This window comes from Salvelinus alpinus, chromosome 2, assembly GCF_045679555.1.
Source record: "Salvelinus alpinus chromosome 2, SLU_Salpinus.1, whole genome shotgun sequence".
In the NCBI taxonomy this organism is placed as follows: domain Eukaryota; kingdom Metazoa; phylum Chordata; class Actinopteri; order Salmoniformes; family Salmonidae; genus Salvelinus; species Salvelinus alpinus.
In genome coordinates this window covers 44,413,999-44,437,230 of record NC_092087.1, presented here as the reverse complement: position 1 = coordinate 44,437,230, position 23,232 = coordinate 44,413,999, and the positions used below count along the sequence as shown (strand labels likewise).

At 42.6% G+C, this 23,232-nt stretch overlaps 1 pseudogene; it reads left to right on the top strand.

The window, feature by feature from the left end:
* Positions 1-774: 774 nt before the first annotated feature.
* Positions 775-21,874, top strand: LOC139540862 (sodium- and chloride-dependent GABA transporter 2-like; annotated as a pseudogene).
* The last annotated feature ends 1,358 nt before the right edge of the window (positions 21,875-23,232 follow it).

The following is a 23,232-nucleotide window of genomic DNA, read 5'->3' as shown; positions in this document are numbered from 1 at the left end:
TGGTCATATGTAGCAGGTCATACGTAGCTGGTCATATGTAACTGTTAATATGTAGCTGGTCATATGTAACTCTTCATATGTAGCTGGTCATATGTAGCTGGTCAAATGTAACTGTTCATATGTAACTGTTTATATGTAGCTTGTCATATGTACTGTAACTGGTCATATGTAGCTGTTCATATGTAGCTGGACATATGTAGCTGGTCATATGTAGCTGGTCATATGTAGCAGGTCATATGTTGCTGGTCATATGTAACTGTTTATATGTAGCTGGTCATATGTACTGTAGCTGTTCATATATAGTTGGTCATGTGTAGCAGGTCATATGTAGCTCATCATATGTAACTGTTTATATGTAGCTGGTCATATGTACTGTAGCTGGTCATATGTAGCAGGTCATATGTAGCTGGTCATATGTAGCAGGTCATATGTAGCTGGTCATATGTAACTGTTTATATGTAGCTGGTCATATGTACTGTAGCTGGTCATATGTAGCTGTTCATATGTAGCTGGTCATATGTAGCTGGTCATATGTAACTGTTCATATGTAGCTGGTCATATGGAGCTGGTCATATGTAGGTGTGCCTATGTAGCAGTTCATATGTAGCTGGTCATATGTAGCTGTTAACTGTGTGTCCTTATACTGTCTTCATAACACACAGACTATGTTAGATAAACGTGTGTTCACCGCATAAAACCAACTTTGTCTTTCTCAGTGTTATGGAGAAGCATAATGATCCCAATTTGAGGTTCAATAAGCTTTCCCAGCAGGAGATGGGTCTGGTCCAGCCTGTCCCTGTGCCAAGCACCCAGACCAGGGGACAGTGGTCCAGCAAGCTGGAGTTCCTCCTGGCTGTGGCCGGACAGATCGTAGGCTTGGGGAATGTATGGAGGTTCCCATATCTGTGCTACAAAAATGGAGGAGGTGAGTCTCACATCACATCTTTACATGGTCATACAATTAGACTCACATTAAATTTATGGCAAGGTGAGCCTTTGTCATTTACATTATCAATGCAAAAGAGCTAGTCACTTCATTTAACTTCATTGTGGTGGAGACAGTACAGAGTTGTTCTTTTCATATCTTAGGATAATATTGAAATCACACAATTACAAGACGGTAATGGAATAATCATTAAGATATGTGTAATCATGGCCTGATATAAACATATCGGTGGTTGCTATAATATTATAGGGATATTTACACACTAGGGCTAGATGTTATCTGGCGGGCACAATCATAAAAACAACAGTGCATGTCTGGGTGCACAAAAGGAACCAAAACCTTCTAGGTGCTTCCAGAATCTCTATACTGATATGCACATCACTACTGTACAACGTTTTATTACGCTCTGATAGAAATATGCTATGAAGAACAAACATGCCTCTCTGACATGTAGAATTAGGAATCACAATGACTCTATTCATGGCCTTTCTATCTGCAATGTTCGATGATGTTAGGCTACTGAACGTGTCCCAGATACCCCACGATAATATCCCTAACACTTACATGCCAAATGGACGCACAACACTTCAGGTGCTAGCTAAGTCCGCCAGCCACACAAACAAATATTTGCGTTCCTGTGGTTCAACTCAAATATAATAATAGATTTTTTTTTTTAACTGTATTTTTCGATACAATTTTTTAAAATTATCATCTTTGTAAATGATATCATAAATAGGACTGGTGGAGTTATGTCACACATGCAGCTAACACAGACATATGGAAATGTCTGCTCTACCCAAAATTACAACCAAGTAATTGCAACATTACCACAAAAATGGAAGAGGCAAGTGGAAGGTTGTTCCTTGTCAATCATTGGCTTATTGGTGAAATCAGCAATCAGACAATATCTTCTTTAAGTAAATCAATCAAACCAAACCTTTTTTAATGCAATTGCAGACAGAAGTTGACAACGGAAACATAGCACGCATGTTTCAGAGTAAGTTCTGCAAAATAAAAAAGGTCAAAGTTGCTTTAATATGTTTGCAGTCAACCCCTAGTGATGTAACTGCCTACGTCAACACCTTCTACTCATGAGACCAAGCCCATGCATGTACAGTTATACAAACTTGCAGGATAAACAATAGTCCAGTGTTTTCTAAGGGCTCAGCAGTAATTTTCCATTCCCATGTGGCTTATAGTGGTATGTCTGACTTGTCTCTTATCTCTTTCACTCCCCTGCAGGGTTCTGTGTCTATGAATCTCTTTTAGCCTTGAGGCGCTTTCTCACAGACACCCTGTTTTGACTGCAATAACTCACACATCTCTCAGACAGTTTCTTATAAGAGGCAGAGACTAGATAAGAACTGTGGAACAATATTAAACCTTATAATGCGTATATTGCTAATCTGTGGTCCAGGACCCTATAAATGTAGTGGGGGAGGGTCTTATAGCCCTTCCCCCTCTATTAATACAACATAAGCATAATCAATTATTATAATAGATCAATCATTTGGTGCAGCCCCTATCATGACCCCAAGGTGAACCTCATCAGGTTTGTGGGGAATAATAAAGGAAAAAGATATTCTAAATAATATGTATATTTATATATGTATGTGTATATGTATGTATGTTTATGTATATATATGTGGATATGTGTATGTATGTATATAAATATATTTACCCCCAAAATATATGGGGGATTAGAAATGATGCAGACAATTACATTGATGGAAGCGACAATCTATCTGCAATATTAAAGACGATCCACCCCTCCACCCCAAAAATATATATGAATAAAAAATACTTGTGTTCTCCTCTCTGGACCGTAGAGATGTACTCAAACCTGAAGTGTGTGTGGGGGGGGGGTTCAGGTGGTTGAGTAAAAAAATGTGAGAAAGTAGCATTGCAATCCAAAGCAATGTCAATATGATTTAAATTGGTATTCAGCACATAAACTCAAGGTTTCTGTCTGGAGTCTTTGTCAAGAATATGCTGGTTGAGGGTGACATATAGGGACAGACAATTAGCCATAATAGGTACAATATATGCACAGTACATGCAGGCTTTTCCTTCGGTAAATGATATTGCGCTATTGTATTTGTAAAAGTCAATCCACCATGATTTTAATCACATTGCTTTAACAGTTTGAAACAATATCAGGATACATTTTAGATTGATTGTTGGATGACTGGTCTGTTTCTGGCCTGATATAACTTCAAATATGAAAAAGGGGTTAAAGTAACAAGACATTTCACTCAAGTTATTGGATGAAGCTTGGATTAAACATCAACAGATTTACTCAGGCTCACACTAATTCATGAGCTATTACATGATAGAGTAAGTGACAGTCCTTAAAGTGACATGACACGTGCATTCAGGACACTTGTCCTGTGTTCAGACATTCACAAATGTCTGTCTTGTTGGAATGGCGCAATCATTCATTAATCAGGGTTGATGATATTGAAATGAGTCTCCACGTTTGTCTGTAAAATCTCCTCCTCCTCCTCCTCCTCCTCCTCCTCCTCCTCAGGACTGGGTTATGGTAGTCAGGTGGTGGTTCTATATTCCGGCATCTATTACATCATCATTCTAGCCTGGGCCTTCTTCTACCTCTTCTCCTCATTCAGCTCTGAGCTCCCCTGGGCCAGTTGTAGAAACAGCTGGAACACAGGTATGTACTTCAGTATAGCCTGAGTGCCAGTCTGCTTGTGCTGTCATACCAACTGCTTGTCACTCATTGTCATAACAAACCTGTTTGGATTGACAAGGACAGCAATGGAGTTGGCATTGCAAAGAGCACAAACAGATCTGGGACCAGGTTAACTTCAGTGTGTAGACATGTTGACGTTGACATAACTTTGTCATGCCCAAATGATAGATAGTATCTTACATTTATGTACACTACTTCAAACTGAGATATTCTGTTTTTGACAAGTGAGTTTTATTTTTGTAAATGTCTCCTTATCCAGGAAAGATTCAGAGAGTTCTGAGACATGCTTGTTATTGTCTAATTTCCTCCTAACCAGCAACCTGCATGGAGTTTGACAGAAGAGTAGTGGGACATCTAAATTGGACAGTAGCAGGAAATGCAACATCGTCAGTGAGAGAGTTCTGGGAGTGAGTACACAAAATCATTCCAATTTATCAACTCCTTATTAAGTCCTTACAGATGGAAATCAGGGCTATTTGCCTTAGGAGGCGCAGAGAGAATGGTGAAAAGCAAGTGGTGGGATTGTAACTCAAAATATGATTTTCAGGAGAAGAGTTTTGAATCTCACAGACAGTCCAAACAAGCTAGGCAGTGTTCGCTGGGAGCTGGCTCTGTGTCTTCTACTGTCATGGATTCTCTGTTACTTCTGTGTCTGGAAAGGAGTGAAGTCTACTGGGAAGGTAAGGTGGGATCTCTGCCATTCAACCTGATGACACCATGAATACTGTAGAGTTGTTAGGATGAGCCATAGACTGAGTGAATGTAACGCTGGTCTGGTCCCCCCCCCCCCCCTCAGGTGGTCTACTTCACTGCCACCTTCCCCTATCTGATGCTGGTGGTGTTGCTGGTCCGTGGACTCACACTGCCGGGGGCAATAGATGGTATCAAGTTCTACCTCTACCCAGACCCAGCCCGCCTCACAGACCCACAGGTAGGAACACACTTTACTGTATAATTTGTGTTCAGGTGTAACAAAAACTATCAGTACATACTGTAGTGATTTGTGGGGGATAAATGGTCATGTTTCTGCCGGTGTTTGAAAGCTGGTCAACATGACCGAGGGCAGCAACCATTACCACTGACACAAGAAACGTAACTCCCTTGGTGCAACAGTTTGTGGTTAAGAGCATCAGATTTGTTACAATATCAATACCTGATTAAAAAAATACTCTGATTTTCAAAGCAAATGCATTTCCTGTTGACTTATTATAGCTATAGTGGCAAGAAAAGGCATGTGAACCCTTTGGAAATACCTGGATTTCTGCATAAATTGGTCGTGAAATTTGATCTGAAATTCATCTAGGTCACAACAATAGACATCCACAGTCTGCTTACACTAATAACACACAAACAACTATAGGTTCCATGTGTTTATTGAACAAAATGTGTAAACATTCAAAGTGCAGGGTGGGAAAAGTATGTAAACCCTTGGATTTAATAACTGGTTTATCCTCATGTGTCAACAATAACCTCAACCGAACGTTTTCCGTAGTTACGGATCAGATCTGCACAACGGTCAGGAGGAATTTTTGACCATTCCTCTTTACAAATCTGTTTCAGTTCACCAATATTCTTGGGATGTCTGGTGTGAACTGCTCTCTTGAGGTCATGCTACAGCATCTCAATCGGGTTGAGGTCAGGACTCTGACTGGGCCACTCCAGAAGGCATATTTTATTTTGTTGAAGCCATTTTGTTGTTGATTTACTTATTTTTGGGTGGTCTTTGTCCTGTTGCATCACCCAACTTCTGTTGAGCTTCAATTGGCGGACAGATAGCCTTACATTCTCCAGCAAAATGTCTTTATTAACTTGGGAATTCATTTTCCCGTCGATAATAGCAAGCTGTCCAGGCCCCGAGGCAGCAAAGCAGCCCCAAACCATGATGCTCCCTCCACCATACTTTACAGTTGGGATGAGGTTTTGATGTTGGTGTGCGGTGCCTTTTTTTCTCCACACGTAGTCGTGTGTGTTCCTTCCAAACAACTCAACTGTAGTTTCATCTGTCCACAGAATATTGAGTCAGTAGTGCTGCCAGAAGAGATTTCGGTAAGTCTTTAGCTGACACTCTAGGATTCTTCTTAACCTCATTGAGCAATCTGCGCTGTGCTCTTGCAGTCATGTTTGCAGAATGGCCACTCCTAGGGAGAGTAGCAACAGTAATGAACTTTCTCCATTTGCAGACATTATGTCTTACGGTGGACTAATGAACATCAAGGCTTTTAGAGACACTTTTGTAACCCTTTCCAGCGTCATGCAAGTCAACAATTCTTAATATTAGGTCTTCTGAGATCTCTTTTGTTCAAGGCATGGATCACATCAGGCAATGCTTCTTGTGAATAGCAAACTCACATCTTGTGAGTGTGTTTTATAGGGCGAGGCAGCTCGAACCAACATCTCCAATCTAGTCTCATTGATTGGACACAAGGTTAGCTGACTCCTGACTCCAATTTACCTTTGGAGAAGTCATTAGCCTAGAGGTTCATATACTTTTTCCAACCTACACTGTGAATGTTTAAATTATGTTTTCAATATAGACAAGAAAAATAGTTTACGCACACTATGTCTGTCTATTGTTGTGACTGAGATGAAGATCAGATCAAATTGTATGACCAATTTATGCAGAAATCCAGGTAATTCCAAAGGTTTCACTTACTTTTTCTTGCCACTATACAAGGTCAAAATAGGTACCATTTGAATTCGCCTCTAACACCCTGGGATGAGACTAGTGTATCAGAATTGTGAAACTATGAAGGCAAGGCAGCTCGAACCAACATCTCCAATCTAGTCTCATTGATTGGACACAAGGTTAGCGGACTCCTGACTCCAATTTACCTTTGGAGAACTCATTAGCCTCATTAGCTCTGGTGTGTCTCACAGGAGAACTCATTAGCCTCATTAGCTCTGGTGTGTCTCACAGGTGTGGATGGATGCTGGAACACAAATCTTCTTTTCCTATGCTATCTGCCTCGGCTGTCTGACTGCTCTTGGCAGCTACAACAAATATGACAACAACTGTTACAAGTGAGTGGAAGAATTATGTACACAAACAGTAAATGTGCCTTGCTAGATAAAATGTGCTGGCAGAACGTTTTCTCTTGCCTGCAAAAACGTCCCCTGTGCACATAATTCTTTGGAGGTTGGGTTGCAGAAATGGTAGGGCATCTGGAAAGTTTGATGATCTCCATATTGTAGGTCATTTGGATGTCTTCGTGTTGTGACTAACAGGGAAGTGAATCTCTTTTTAGGGACTGTGTGTACCTGTGCCTGTTGAACAGTGGAACCAGCTTTGTGGCCGGTTTTGCAATCTTCTCTGTTCTGGGATTCATGGCTTATGAACAAGGGACAGACATCTCAACGGTGGCCGAATCAGGTAAGTGTTGCAGCAGTGAGATACGAATGAATTAATGAATAAAAAATGTAACAAATGCACAAACAAACTAACATACCCTTTTAAGTTGTGCTTTGTTACAAGACAGGTTTCTTAACATTTCAAGAATCTAACTATTCCCTCTACCTCTGAGAGTTCAGTAATGAGTTTACCTGTGTTGCTGTATACAGGTCCTGGCCTGGCATTCATCGCCTACCCTCGTGCCGTGGCCATGATGCCATTACCCCAGCTTTGGGCCATCTTATTCTTCATCATGATAATCCTACTGGGGTTAGACAGTGAGGTGTGTTAGTGTGGTCCTGAAGGCCTACGGAATATTTCCTTAGTGAAGGATAATTACATAACCTACAATAGATGCTACAATCATCACAAAACTCAATGGATATGAAACTGAAGGAGTAGCTAGTATTTCGAAGAGAGTTTCCACTGAACTACCCCATCTCTCCTTCAGTTTGTAGGTCTGGAGTCTTTGATGACAGCTATCTCAGACATGAATCCCTCCTTCTTCCTGGTTGGCCATCGGCGTAAAATCCTCCTCCTCATCATCAGTGTGGGTAGCTTCTTCATTGGCCTGGTCATGGTCACAGAGGTGAGAGGTCATTTGAAGTCATCATTCTATAAGGATATAGGTTATAAAATATAGAATTTAAAGGCCATCGTTATTAGATTAATCATGACAGTAACGAGATATATGATCAAAAATCTACCTCCCAAATGATCTGTTTCAACATATCCCTGTGTTTCAACATACCACCTCGTTCCGCATAATTGTTGGTTGATTCCACTTATTTCGTAAGCGATTGGGCTGCTGGACACACCTACGATCATTGTCTGAGTGTTTTGTAGACTCTGGAGGTAGACTATAGTCTTATTGTTGTGCTCAGTAAGACCTTATACTTTCTTTCTCTTTCTACCCCTCTACTTGCAGGGAGGCCTGTATATCTTCCAGCTGTTTGATTACTATGCCTGCAGTGGGATGACTCTGCTTCTCTTCGCTATACTACAGTCAGTGTGTATCAGCTGGGTTTATGGTGAGTTAGCCCGGCCTACTCCATGTGCCGCTTAAGGCCCGCAACCACTTTTGTTCAATGTCAGTCAGGGTCTCAACTTATTGTTAGTTAAGATAGTAGAATACACAATGTGACATTTTGAAACGTGGTAGTGCATCCGCAGTTTTCCTCTTGTTATGTCAGTCACTGACAGTCACCCAATTAGCCCATGTCAGCTACCATGTTATAGTTTGCTAGGTAAGTTAGTCTATCCAGCTATCTAAACCTTGTATTATATTACAAACATTCAAGAAAGCATTTTCATGTAAGTTATTATTAAGTGTTACCACTATCATTGTAGGTGTTATGAGGCTAATCTAAAAACAAAACTCCCTAAATTCTATCAGCATATCGATTGTGCTACCAGGGCTGGAAAAACCCTAGATCATTGTTATACTAATTTCCGCGACGCATATAAGGCCCTCCCCCGCCCCCCTTTCGGAAAAGCTGACCACGACTCCATTTTGTTGATTCCAGCCTACAAACAGAAACTAAAACAACAAGCTCCCGCGCTCAGGTCTGTTCAACGCTGGTCCGACCAATCTGAATCCACGCTTCAAGACTGCTTCGATCACGCGGATTGGAATATGTTCCGCATTGCGTCCAACAACAATATTGACGAATATGCTGATTCGGTGAGCGAGTTCATTAGGAAGTGCATTGACGATGTCGTACCCACAGCAACGATTAAAACATTCCCAAACCAGAAACCGTGGATTGACGGCAGCATTCGCGTGAAACTGAAAGCGCAAACCACTTCTTTTAACCAGGGCAAGGTGACCGGAAGCATGACCGAATACAAACAGTGTAGCTATTCTCTCCGCAAGGCAATCAAACAGGCTAAGTCCCAGTACAGAGACAAAATCGAGTCGCAATTCAACAGCTCAGACACAAGAGGTATGTGGCAGGGTCTACAGTCAATCACGGATTACAAAAAGAAAACCAGCCCCGTCGCGGACCAGGATGTCTTGCTCCCAGACAGGCTAAACAACTTTTTTGCCTGCTTTGAGGACAATACAGTGCCACTGACACGGCCCCCTACCAAAACCTGCGGGCTCTCCTTCACTGCAGCCGAGGTGAGTAAAACATTTAAACGTGTTAACCCTCGCAAGGCTGCAGGCCCAGACGGCATTCCCAGCCGCGTCCTCAGAGCATGCGCAGACCAGCTGGCTGGTGTGTTTACGGACATATTCAATCAATCCTTATCCCAGTCTGCTGTTCCCACATGCTTCAAGAGGGCCACCATTGTTCCTGTTCCCAAGAAAGCTAAGGTAACTGAGCTAAACGACTACCGCCCCGTAGCACTCACTTCCGTCATCATGAAGTGCTTTGAGAGACTAGTCAAGGACCATATCACCTCCACCCTACCGGACACCCTAGACCCACTCCAATTTGCTTACCGACCCAATAGGTCCACAGACGACGCAATCGCAACCACACTGCCCTAACCCATCTGGACAAGAGGAATACCCATGTGAGAATGCTGTTCATCGATTACAGCTCAGCATTTAACACCATAGTACCCTCCAAACTCGTCATCAAGCTCGAGACCCTGGGTCTCGACCCCGCCCTGTGCAACTGGGTCCTGGACTTCCTGACGGGCCGCCCCCAGGTGGTGAGGGTAGGTAACAACATCTCCACCCCGCTGATCCTCAACACTGGGGCCCCACAAGGGTGCGTTCTGAGCCCTCTCCTGTACTCCCTGTTCACCCACGACTGCGTGGCCATGCACGCCTCCAACTCAATCATCAAGTTTGCGGATGACACTACAGTGGTAGGCTTGATTACCAACAACGACGAGACGGCCTACAGGGAGGAGGTGAGGGCCCTCGGAGTGTGGTGTCAGGAAAATAACCTCACACTCAACGTCAACAAAACAAAGGAGATGATTGTGGACTTCAGGAAACAGCAGAGGGAGCACCCCCCTATCCACATCGACGGGTCAGTAGTGGAGAAGGTGGAAAGTTTTAAGTTCCTCGGTGTACACATCACGGACAAACTGAATTGGTCCACCCACACAGACAGCGTTGTGAAGAAGGCGCAGCAGCGCCTCTTCAACCTCAGGAGGCTGAAGAAATTCGGCTTGTCACCAAAAGCACTCACAAACTTCTACAGATGCACAATCGAGAGCATCCTGTCGGGCTGTATCACCGCCTGGTACGGCAACTGCTCCGCCCACAACCGTAAGGCTCTCCAGAGGGTAGTGAGGTCTGCAGAACGCACCACCGGGGGCAAACTACCTGCCCTCCAGGACACCTACACCACCCGATGTCACAGGAAGGCCATAAAGATCATCAAGGACAACAACCACCCAAGCCACTGCCTGTTCACCCCGCTATCATCCAGAAGGCGAGGTCAGTACAGGTGCATCAAAGCAGGGACCGAGAGACTGAAAAACAGCTTCTATCTCAAGGCCATCAGACTGTTAAACAGCCACCACTAACATTTAGCGGCCGCTGCCAACATACTGACTCAACTCCAGCCACTTTAAAAATGGGAATTGATGGAAATTATGTAAAAATGTACCACTAGCCACTTTAAACAATGCCACTTAATATAATGTTTACATACCCTACATTACCCATCTCATATGTATATACTGTACTCTATATCATCTACTGCATCTTGCCATCTTTATGTAATACATGTACCACTAGCCACTTTAAACTATGCCACTTTATGTTTACATACCCTACAGTACTCATCTCATATGTATATACCGTACTCTATACCATCTACTGCATCTTGCCATGCCGTTCTGTACCACCACTCATTCATATATCTTTATGTACATATTCTTTATCCCTTTACACTTGTGTGTGTGTATAAGGTAGTAGTTGTGGAATTGTTAGGTTAGATTACTTGTTGGTTATTACTGCATTGTCGGAACTAGAAGCACAAGCATTTCGCTACACTCGCATTAACATCTGCTAACCATGTGTATGTGACTAATAAAATTTGATTTGATTTGATTTGATGAAAACATAATAGTAAAATTAGTGCTACCAGGAATCCTTGCGATGTCCCTACCTTAAACCCTAACCTTAACCATTTTAAATGTCAACTTCAATGGAGTCGGAACGTCCCAAGGATCCCTGATAACAAGGAGCTGTAAAAGACCCTGCTTGGCCCCATTCCATCAATCCCAGATAATCAATCACAGAAACCCTAATTGCAGGTCAGCTTCCCTCAGGATGTTTCTGTTCAAGGTGTTTATGGCATTATCCAAGCTGTTCCGCTGGCAGACATTGCCACTTTTGACATTGATGTGAAACGACACCTCGTTACTTTGGGATTATAAGGTTCTGACATGTTGGACAAAAATGAGAATTTTACATAGAGTTGCTCTTTAGGTGTTCCTTTACGTGTGAGATATGTCAGATTTTTGAAAAAGTTAATTTACAATGACAAAATGAAAAATCGGATGTTCTATCTATGCTAACACCTTTTAACTTGGTGCTATAAGGTTCTATATGCAATCCAATCACACAATGCTGGTTTGTCAATAACAAATAATTGTACATAAGTAAGGGAATATACTTGAAAACAGGAGGACATCACAAAACAGTTCTGAGATCTGTGACTTGAAACATTTTTATTATCTCAAAACTATTCATTTTGCACATCTTATAGTCCCACCCCTGGGTGCTTGTTTTGTTTTTGCCATAACACTACACAACTGAAGCAAATACTAAAAGCTTGATGAGTTGGTTATTTGAATCAGCTGTGGGGGGCCCAGGACTGAGTTTGGGAAACCTTGGTTAGAGCTGCTTTCCAGGTTTTCTAATCTGCAATTGTTTAAACCTGTCTGTCACTTGGTGGTTTGAGAATGTTTACCTGGGTATCAGACAGACCAACCGGGTATCAGACAGACCAACTGGGTATTTGACAGACCAACTGACCAAACCCTTTTATTGACTGCTGTTATTTTGAGTCCCTGTTGATATGTTTACTCCACAGGTGCAGACCGTCTGTACGATAATATAGAGGACATGATCGGTTATCGACCATTACCCATCATTAAGTACTGTTTGAAGTATTTCACTCCAGTCATCTGCACTGTAAGTTTTATTTATTTACACCCCACTGTCAACAGCAAATGAATGTTATTTTTCCAATTATACACTGCTCAAAAAAATAAAGGGAACACTTAAACAACACAATGTAACTCCAAGTCAATCACACTTCTGTGACATCAAACTGTCCACTTAAGAAGCAACACTGACAATAAATTTCACATGCTGTTGTGCAAATGGAATAGACAACAGGTGGAAATTATAGGCAATTAGCAAGACACCCCCAATAAAGGAGTGGTTCTGCAGGTGGTGACCACAGACCACTTCTCAGTTCCTATGCTTCCTGGCTGATGTTTTGGTCACTTTTGAATGCTGGCGGTGCTTTCACTCTAGTGGTAGCATGAGACGGAGTCTAAAACCCACACAAGTGGCTCAGGTAGTGCAGCTCATCCAGGATGGCACATCAATGCGACCTGTGGCAAGAAGGTTTGCTGTGTCTGTCAGCGTAGTGTCCAGAGCATGGAGGCGCTACCAGGAGACAGGCCAGTACATCAGGAGATGTGGAGGAGGCCGTAGGAGGGCAACAACCCAGCAGCAGGACCGCTACCTCCGCCTTTGTGCAAGGAGGATTAGGAGGAGCACTGCCAGAGCCCTGCAAAATGACCTCCAGCAGGCCACAAATGTGCATGTGTCTGATCAAACGGTCAGAAACAGACTCCATGAGGGTGGTATGAAGGCCCGACGTCCACAGGTGGGGGTTGTGCGTACAGCCCAACACCGTGCAGGACGTTTGGCATTTGCCAGAGACAGAGTCTGGAGACGCCGTGGAGAACGTTCTGCTGCCTGCAACATCCTCCAGCATGACCGGTTTGGCGGTGGGTCAGTCATGGTGTGGGGTGGCATTTCTTTGGGGGCCGCACAGCCCTCCATGTGCTCGCCAGAGGTAGCCTGACTGCAATTAGGTACCGAGATGAGATCCTCAGACCCCTTGTGAGACCATATGCTGGTGCGGTTGGCCCTGGGTTCCTCCTAATGCAAGACAATGCTAGACCTCATGTGGCTGGAGTGTGTCAGCAGTTCCTGCAAGAGGAAGGCATTGATGCTATGGACTGGCCCGCCCGTTCTCCAGACCTGAATCCAATTGAGCACATCTGGGACATCATGTCTCGCTCCATCCATCAACGCCACGTTGCACCACAGACTGGCCAGGAGTTGGCGAATGCTTTAGTCCAGGTCTGGGAGGAGATCCCTCAGGAGACCATCCGCCACCTCATCAGGAGCATGCCCAGGCGTTGTAGGGAGGTCATACAGGCACGTGGAGGCCACACACACTACTGAGCCTCATTTTGACTTGTTTTAAGGACATTACATCAAAGTTGGATCAGCCTGTAGTGTGGTTTTCCACTTTAATTTTGAGTGTGACTCCAAATCCAGACCTCCATGGGTTGATACATTTGATTTCCATTGATAATTTTTGTGTGATTTTGTTGTCAGCACATTCAACTATGTAAAGAAAAAAGTATTTAATAAGAATATTTCATTCATTCAGATCTAGGATGTGTAATTTTAGTGTTCCCTTTATTTTTTTGAGCAGTGTAGTTATAGTAAACATGACGTTCATGTCCCAGTAATACAAGTGATTGACAGAAAACCAAAAAGTTAAGATGACAATACAGAGAAATATAAATCAAATGGATGCCGATGTGTAACCTATGTAAAGTAGATAATCCTAACTTTATGTTCATTATAAATGCTTATATAAAAAAAGTCGCACTATGTATAAACTCGCTGTAATTTATTGGGTAAACCACCAACATTTCGACATCATTGTTCCTTCAGGGTAATGTTATGAATGCTTGAACCAGGTTATGTAGACAAAACAGTGCAATTAGTGCAAACAAATGACGAGAGAGGGGTGTGTCATAGTTATTAGGTTGATTAGAATGAATTGAGTGAAACATTTAGAATATAATAGTTTACAGCATATTGAATATATTAGGCTGTTATCATTAGCACTAGCATAGGATTAACATACATTACTGTTTAAATTAATTTCACATATACAGTAACACACAAGTTGACACACCTAGTCATTCAAGGGTTTTTCTTTTTTTTTACTATTTTCTACATTGTAGAATAATAGTGAAAACATCACAACAATGAAAAAACACATATGGAATCATGTAGTAACCAAAAAAGTGTAAAACAAATCTAAATATATTTTTGATCTTAGATTCTTCAAGTAACATCCTGTTGCCTTGATGACAGCTTTGCACACTAGGCATTCTCTCAACCAGCTTCATGAGGAATGCTTTTCCAAGCCCCCCCCCCCCCCCCCCCACACACCATCACACCTCCTGCTTCATGGTGGGAACCACACATGCGGAGATCATCCATCCACCTACTCTGCATCTCACAAAGACACGGCGGTTGGAAACAAAAATCTCATATTTGGACTCATCAGACCAAAGAACAGATTTCCACTGGTCTAATGTCCATAGCTCATGTTTCTTTGCCCAATCATGTCTCTTCTTATTATTGGTGTACTTTAGTAGTGGTTTCTTTGCAGCAATTTGACCACGGAGGCCTGATTCACGCAGTCTCTTCTGAACAGTTGAATGTTGAGATGTGTCTGTTAGTTGAACTCTGTGAAGCATTTATTTGGGCTGCATTCTGAGGGGTAGTTAACTCTAATGAATTGTCCTCTGCAGCAGTGATAACTCTGGGTCTTCCTTTCCTGTGGCGGTCCTCATGAGAGCCAGTTTCATCATAGCACTTTTTTGCAACTGCACTCGAAGAAACTTTCAAAGTTGTTGAAATGTTCTGCATTGTCGGATCTTCATGTCTTAAAGTAATGACGGACTGTCATTTCTCTTTGCTTATTTGAGCGGTTCTTGCTATCGTATGGACGTGGTCTTTACCAAATTGTTTTATTTATTTATTTCACCTTTATTTAACCAGGTAGTTGAGAACAAGCTCTCATTTACAATTGCGACCTGGCCAAGATAGAGCAAAGTAGTTCGACACATACAACAGAGTTACACATGGAGTAAAACAAACATACAGTCAATAATACAGTAGAAAAATAAGTCTATATACAATGTGAGCAAATTATGTGAGATAAGGGAGGTAAAGGCAAAAAAGGCCATGGTGGCGAAGTAAATACAATGTAGCAAGTAAAACACTGGAATGGTAGATTGCAGTGGAAGAATGTGCAAAGTAGAAATAATGGGGTGCAAAGGAGAAAAATAAAAATACAGTAGGGGAAGCGGTAGTTGTTTGGGCTAAATTATAGATGGGCTATGTACAGGTGCAGTAATCTGTGAGCTGCTCTGACAGCTGGTGCTTAAAGATAGTGAGAAGTGTTTCCAGTTCAGAGATTTTTGTAATTCGTTCCAGTCATTGGCAGCAGAGAACTGGAAGGAGAGGCGGCCAAAAGAGGAATTGGCTTTGGGGGTGACCAGAGAGAGATACCTGCTGGAGCGTGTGCTACAGGTGGGTGCTGCTATGGTGACCAGCGAGCTGAGATAAGGGGGGAATTTACCTAGCAGGGTCTTGTAGATGACCTGGAGCCAGTGGGTTTGGCGACGAGTATGAAGCGAGGGCCAGCCAACGAGAGCGTACAGGTCGCAGTGGTGGGTAGTATATGGGGCTTTGGTGACAAAACGGATGGCACTGTGATAGACTGCATCCAATTTATTGAGTAGGGTATTGGAGGCTATTTTGTGAATGACATCGCCGAATTCAAGGATTGGTAGGATTGTCAGTTTTACGAGGGTATGTTTGGCAGCATGAGTGAAGGATGCTTGGTTGCGAAATAGGAAGCCAAATCTAGATGTAACTTTGGATTGGAGATGTTTGATGTGAGTCTGGAAGGAGAGTTTACAGTCTAACCAGACACCTAGGTATTTGTAGTTGTCCACATATTCTAAGACAGAACCGTCCAGAGTAGTGATGCTGGACGGGCGGGCAGGTGTAGGCAGTGATCGGCTGAAGAGCAGGCATTTCGTTTTACTAGTGTTTAAGAGCAGTTGGAGGCCACTGAAGGAGAGTTGTATGGCATTGAAGCTCGTCTGAAGGGTTGTTAACAGTGTCCAAAGAAGGGCCAGAAGTATACAGGATGGTGTCGTCTGCGTAGAGGTGGATGAGAGACTCACCAGTAGCAAGAGTGACATCATTGATGTATACAGAGAAGAGTCTGCCCAAGAATTGAACCCTGTGGCACCCCCATAGAGACTGCCAGATGCCCGGACAACAGGCCCTCCGATTTGACACACTGAACTCTATCAGAGAAGTAGTTGGTGAACCAGGCGATGCAATCATTTGAGAAACCAAGGCTATCGAGTCTGCCGATGTCAATCACCACATTCTCAGAGTCGAAAGCCTTGGCCAGGTCAATGAATACAGCTGCACAGTATTGTTTCTTATCGATGGCGGTTAAGATATCGTTTAGGACCTTGAGCGTGGCTGAGGTGCCCCCATGACCAGCTCTGAAACCAGATTGCATAGCGGAGAAGGTGCGGTGGGGTTCAAAATGGTCGGTAATCTGTTTGTTGACTTGGCTTTCGAAGACCTTAGAAAGGCAGGGTAAGATAGATATAGGTCTGTAGCAGTTTGGGTCAAGAGTGTCCCCCCCTTTGAAGAGGGGGATGACCGGAGCTGCTTTCCAATCTTTGGGAATCTTAGATGACATGAAAGAGGTTGAACAGCCTAGTAATAGGGGTTGCAACAATTTCAGCAGATAATTTTAGAAATAAAGGGTCCAGATTGTCTAGCCCAGCTGATTTGTAGGGGTTCAGATTTTTCAGCTCTTTCAGAACATCAGCTGACAGGATTTGGAAGAAGGAGAAATGGGGAAGGCTTGGGTGAGTTACTATGGGGGGTGCAGTGCTGTTGACCGGGGTAGCCAGGTGGAAAGCAAGGCCAGCCGTAGAAAAGTGCTTTTCTCAATTATAGTGGGTTTATCTGTGGTGACAGAGTTTTCTGTCCTCGGTGCAGTGGGCAGCTGGGAGGAGATGTTCTTATTCTCCATGGACTTTAGTGTCCCAGAACTTTTTTGAGTTTGTGTTGCAGGAAGCAAATTTCTCCTTGAAAAAGTTAGCCTTAGCTTTTCTAACTGCCTGTGTATATTGGCTTCTAACTTCCCTGAAAAGTTACATATCACGGGGGCTGTTCGATGCTAATGCAGAACACCAAATTATATTTTTGTGTTGGTTAAACTTCTTATGGTTATGATCTCGTTAACGGGATCGATATGACAACAGCCAGTGAAAGTGCAGGGCGCCAAATTTCAAAACAACAAATCTCATAATTAAATTCCTCAGACATACAAGTATTTTACACCCTTTTAAAGATAAACTTGTTAATCCCACCATAGTGTCCGATTTCAAAAAGGCTTTACGACGAAAGCACAACATATCATTGTTAGGTCTGCACCTATTCACAGAAAAACAGCCATTTTTTCAGCCAAAGAAAGGATTCATAAAAAGCCGAAATAGAGATACAATTAATCACTAACCTTGGATGATCTTCATCAGATGACACTCATAGGACTTAATGTTACACAATACATGTATGTTTTGTTCGATAAAGTTAATATTTATTTCCAAAAATCTGTTTACATTGGCGCGTTACGTTCAGTAATGTTTTGCTTCCAAAACATCCAGTGATTTTGCAGAGAGCCACATCAACTTACATAAATACTCATCATAAATGTTGTTGAAAATACAAGTGTTATGCATGGAACTTTAGATCAACTTCTCCTTAATGCAACCGCTGTGTCAGATTTTTAAAAAACTTTACGGAAAAAGCACACCATGCTATAGTCTGAGTACAGCGCTCAGAGCTCAAAACAACCATAAAGATATCCGCCATGTTGTGGAGTCAACAGATGTCAGAATAGCATTATAAATATTCACTTACCTTTGATCTTCATCAGAATGCACTTCCAGGAATCCCAGTTCCACAATAAATGTTTGATTTGTTCCATAAAGTCCATCATTTATGTCCAAATACCTCCTTTTTGGTTGCGCGTTCAGCACACAATCCAAACTCACGACGCGCTGGTAGGTCCAAGCAAAAGTTCAGACAAAGTCATATTACAGTTTGTAAATCTACAATAATGTTCCAACCGGAGAATGCCTTTGTCTGTAGAAATGCAATGGAACAGAGCTAACTCTCACGTGAGCGCGCTCGAGGCACTCTGCCTGACTCATTCAGCCCTCATTCCCCCCTCCTTTACAGTAGAAGCATCAAACAAGGTTCTAAAGACTGTTGACATCTAGTGGAAGCCTTAGGAAGTGCAAAATGACCAATATCCCACTGTATCTCCGATAGGCAATGAGTTGAAAACCTACAAACCTCAGATTTCCCACTTCCTGGTTGGATAATAATAATATGTATATATTCACAACTGGGCATGAGTAGCAGGCAGTTTATTCTTGGCACCTTATTCATCCAAGCTACTCAATACCTCCCCCAGCCATAAGAAGTTAAGGGCAGTCAGTTCTGGAGAGAACCAAGGGCTATATCTGTTCCTAGTTCTAAATTTCTTGAATGGGGCATGCTTATTTAAGATGGTGAGGAAGTCATTTAAAAAAAATCACCAGGCATCCTCTACTGATGGGATGAGGTCAATATCCTTCCAGGATACCCGGGCCTAGTCGATTTAGAAAGGCCTGCTCGCTGAAGTGTTTCAGGGAACGTTTGACAGTGATGAGTGGAGGTTGTTTGACCGCTGACCCATTACGGATGCAGGCAATAAGGCAGTGATCACTGAGATCTTGGTTGAAAACAGCAGAGGTGTATTTAACTTTAATTAACCAGCTCTATTCAATCTGTAAATCTGAAGCGTTACAGATTCTGCAATAAATCTCAAGGTAATTTCCGATTGGACCGACATATACAGTGTTTACAGTGAATGCAGTCTCCACTAAATCAGGAACATTGCCTTTAAATCTCAATCACTCTGCAAAGATGAATTTATGCAATGCAGATTGAGTCCTGGGTCATTCAGGTTTTCTGGATGAAGAAGTTGAATTATAATTAATGAATTCACACAACATATCTCTCAATCTCCATTGAGAATGCCTTTTAGACCTGGGTTAGGCGTGTCTGTGTCTGGGAAACTGGCCCATTGTTTCCTACCTTTTTTAATACTGATTTGAAATTTCAAAGAGTAGCCAATCCAGGGAGAGACTGACAAGGTATAATGCCGAAGTTAACATAACAAGCCTTTGAAAGGGTCCCTTGTTGCCCTGTTATGTTATTGCATTACAGTAAATAAAGAACAGAACAAAACTGATATCCATCAGATAATTCCTGGGCTTCAATACCTCTTTTGCCAATTGGCCTGAACCCTTTGCTGCAGACAACGGAGCCCCGCCGATCCATCACGACTTATCTGCCGATGTAACCGTTCGAGGGGGTTTAAATAGGCTCTCTCGTTGCGATGTCCCCTTGAGGGCCATCTGCTAGCCTGCAGCTAGCACCGGACTGCTTGCTGTCTGAATCGCCGTGCCACCAGCTTACCTAGCTACTCGCTGGACCCTATGATCACTTGACTACACATGCCTCTCCCTAACATCAATATGCCTTGTCAATTGCTGTTTTTGTGATTCAATTTTGTCTTATTTCACTGTAGAGCCTTCAGCCCTGCTCAATATGCCTTAGCTAGCACTCATGTTCCAACGCCCACACATGCAGTGACCTCACCTGGCTTAAATGGTGCCTCTAGAGACAAAACCTCTCTCATCGTCACTCAATGCCTAGGCTTACCTCCAATGTACTCACATCCTACCATTCCCTTGTCTGTACATTATGCCTTGAATCCAGTGGTGGGCCGTCAGGGCCTGCAAGGCCTTCTCTGCTGGCCTAAACATCATCAGAATATAATTTTTTTTTAAATATATTTTCCCACAAATATGTATTAAATTATTCCCCAGAGTAAGAGTTATACTCTTCATTTCATAGCTTTCCTCTTGGTTGCACTGCTTCCAGCCCCAGGTTGAGATTTGAAGGGCTGGTCTTTATGTTAGATCTTTTATCCAATCATATTCAGCCATCATGTGTTGCCAGGGGTCTAAAATCTGCCCTCAGGCCTTCAGAATCAACAGTGCGGGCGCTTGTCTCTTATAGTGAATGGAAATGAAAATTTAGTGTCAACCAATCAGCTTTAGAGTTGGCTATTGAATTGAATTTGATAAACGAATTAACTCGCGTACTAGTAAGCTGTTTTTTCAACCCACAATGGCGGAAGGAGGAGAAGATATCGATTTGGTCGAGGATATAATTATAACGCCATTCTCAAGACAAACTTTTCAATAAAAGTTAGACATTGTAAGGAGAGGTCGCCCGACGCCACAAAGCCTGTCACAGGCGGGAAAGGGCTTCGTTCGCTCGCCACTTTCAAAGTTCCAACTACGAGCGCTGTCAATGGCTCCTTGGCTCCGAGAAGCACTGCAAACTGTACTGCTGGGAATGCCTATTATTTGCAAGTGATCGATTTGGTGTTTGGAGCCACACTGGCTTTGCAAACTTGAGTTGTCTAACCAAGGCAGCAACGAGACACCAAAGTACGGCTGGGCACTAACAAGCAATGGTGCTTTTGAAAACTTTTGGGGACACCGGAGTGGATCTACAGCTCAAAGAACACGCGCGCAGGGCAACGGAGCTGCACAATGAAAAGGTGAAGGGAAATATTGAAAAGACTCATTGATTGTGTCATGTTTTTGGGTAAACACTGTTTACCCAAAAATGTTAATTTGTCAATTTCAAGGTGACGCAACGCCTGGTTATACTGCGTTTCTGTCTAAATGTATAGTGTCTAGAGCCATGTCATCATAATGAGGTGGATTAATTCGGGTGGGACTGTGTAATACCTCACTGAAGGCCCAGGCCCCAGGCCCACGGCACGCCACTGCTTGAATCTATTCTTTCGCACCCAGAAACCTGCTCCATTTACTCTCTGTTCCGAACGCAATAGATTACCAGTTCTTTCAGCCTTTAGCCGCACTCTTATCCTACTCCTCCTCTGTTCCTCTGGTTATGTAGAGGTTAACCCAGGCCTTGCAACCCCCAGCATCACTCCCATTCCCCAGCTGCTGTCATTTGTTGACTTCTGTGCCCGTAAAAGCATTGGTTTCATGCATGTTAACATTAGAAGCCTTCTCCCTAAGTTTGTTTTATTCAATGCTTTAGCACACTCCGCCAACCCGGATGTCCTAGCCGTGTCTGAATCCTGGCTTAGGAAGGCCACCAAAAATCCTGACATTTCCATCCATAACTATAACATTTTGCGACAAGATAGAACTGCCAAAGGGGGCGGAGTTGAAATCTACTGCAGAGATAGCTTGCAGAGATCTGTCATACTATCCAGACAATTCGAGCTTCTACTTTAAAAATCCACCTTTCCAGAAACAAGTCACTCACCGTTGCAGCTTGCTATAGACCCCCTTCAGCCCCCAGCTGTGCTGGGGAGACCATATGTGAATTGATCGCATATGGTCAATTGTAATTAACACCCCGGCCATCCTACAATCTTAACTAGATGCCCTCAATCTCACACAAATGATCAAGGAACCTACCAGGTACAACCCTAAATCCGTAACCATGGGCACCCTCTTAGATATCATTCTGACCAACTTGCCCTCTAAATACACCTCTGCTCTCTTTAACCAGGATCTCAGCGATCACTGCCTCAATGCCTACGTGCGTAATGGGTCCGCGGTCCGCGTAACCACCCCATCACTGTCAAATGTTCCCTAAAGCTTCTTGTCAATAGGGGGGCGCTATATTCACTTTGGAAAAAATCGTGCCCAATTTAAACGGCCTCGTACTCTATTCTAGATCATACAATATGCATATTATTATTACTATTGGATAGAAAACACTCTAGTTTCTAAAACTGTTTGAATTATATCTGTGGGTAAAACAGAACTCATTTGGCAGCAAACTTCCAGACAGGAAGTGAAAATTCTGAAAATGGGGCTCTGTTTCAGGGCCTGCCTATTCAACTGGCTTATATTTATCGATATACATGCACTTCATACGCCTTCCACTAGATGTCAACAGGCAGTGGAAGGTGGAATGGGGTGTCTAGCTTGATCTGAGGTCGAACATGAGCTTTTGGAGTGGCAGGTCAGGAATTTCCTTTGTCTACCAAGGCGCGAGGCGGAGCTCGACATTAGCTTCTGAAAAGCTTTCGGTTTACACGGCGAATATCTCCGGCTCTGATTTTATTTGATACATGTGATAATAACATCGTAAAGTAGTTTTTTTCCACCGAGTTTTATCAGTTTATTCAACGTTTATTGGGACTTTTGGAGTTTTCCATTCTTTGCGTCAAGAGAGGGTGGGAATGTTATCAACCTTGGCTAGCATTGTTGGCGCGAATTCGACAGAAGAAAAGGACATTCTAAAACCAAACAACAATTTATTCTGGACCAATGACTCCTTGTACAAGATTCTGATGGAAGCTCAGCAAAAGTAAGAACCATTTATGATGTTATTTCGTATTTCTGTGGAAAATGTTGATACCTATTCTCTGCCGTTTTGGCGAGCGCTGTCTCGCAATAACGCAAGCTGTTTGTTATGGTAAAGTTATTTTTAAAAATCTAACACGGCGGTTGCATTAAGAACCAGTGTATCTTTCATTTGCCATACAACAAGTATTTTTATGTAAAGTTTATGAGTTCTTTGGTCAGATTAGGTGACTGTCCAAAATAGCTCCGGACATTCTGGTGAATCGATGCTACATATTCACAATGTATAACCACGGTTTGCAGCTCTAAATATGCACATTTTCGAACAAAACATAAGTGTATTGTATAACCTGATGTTATAAGACTGTCATCTGATGAAGTTGGTCAAGGTTAGTGATTAATTTTATATCTTTTGCTGGTTTTTGCGATAGCTACCTTTTGTGGTGAATAAATGCGGTTGTGTGTTTGGCTATTGTGGTAAGCTAATATAATTCTATATTGTGTTTTCGCTGTAAAACACTTAAAAAATTGGAAATATTGGCTGGATTCACAAGATGTTTATCTTTCATTTCCTGTACACCTGTACACATGTATTTTTCATAAATGTTTTATGATGAGTATTTATTTATTTCACGTTGCTCT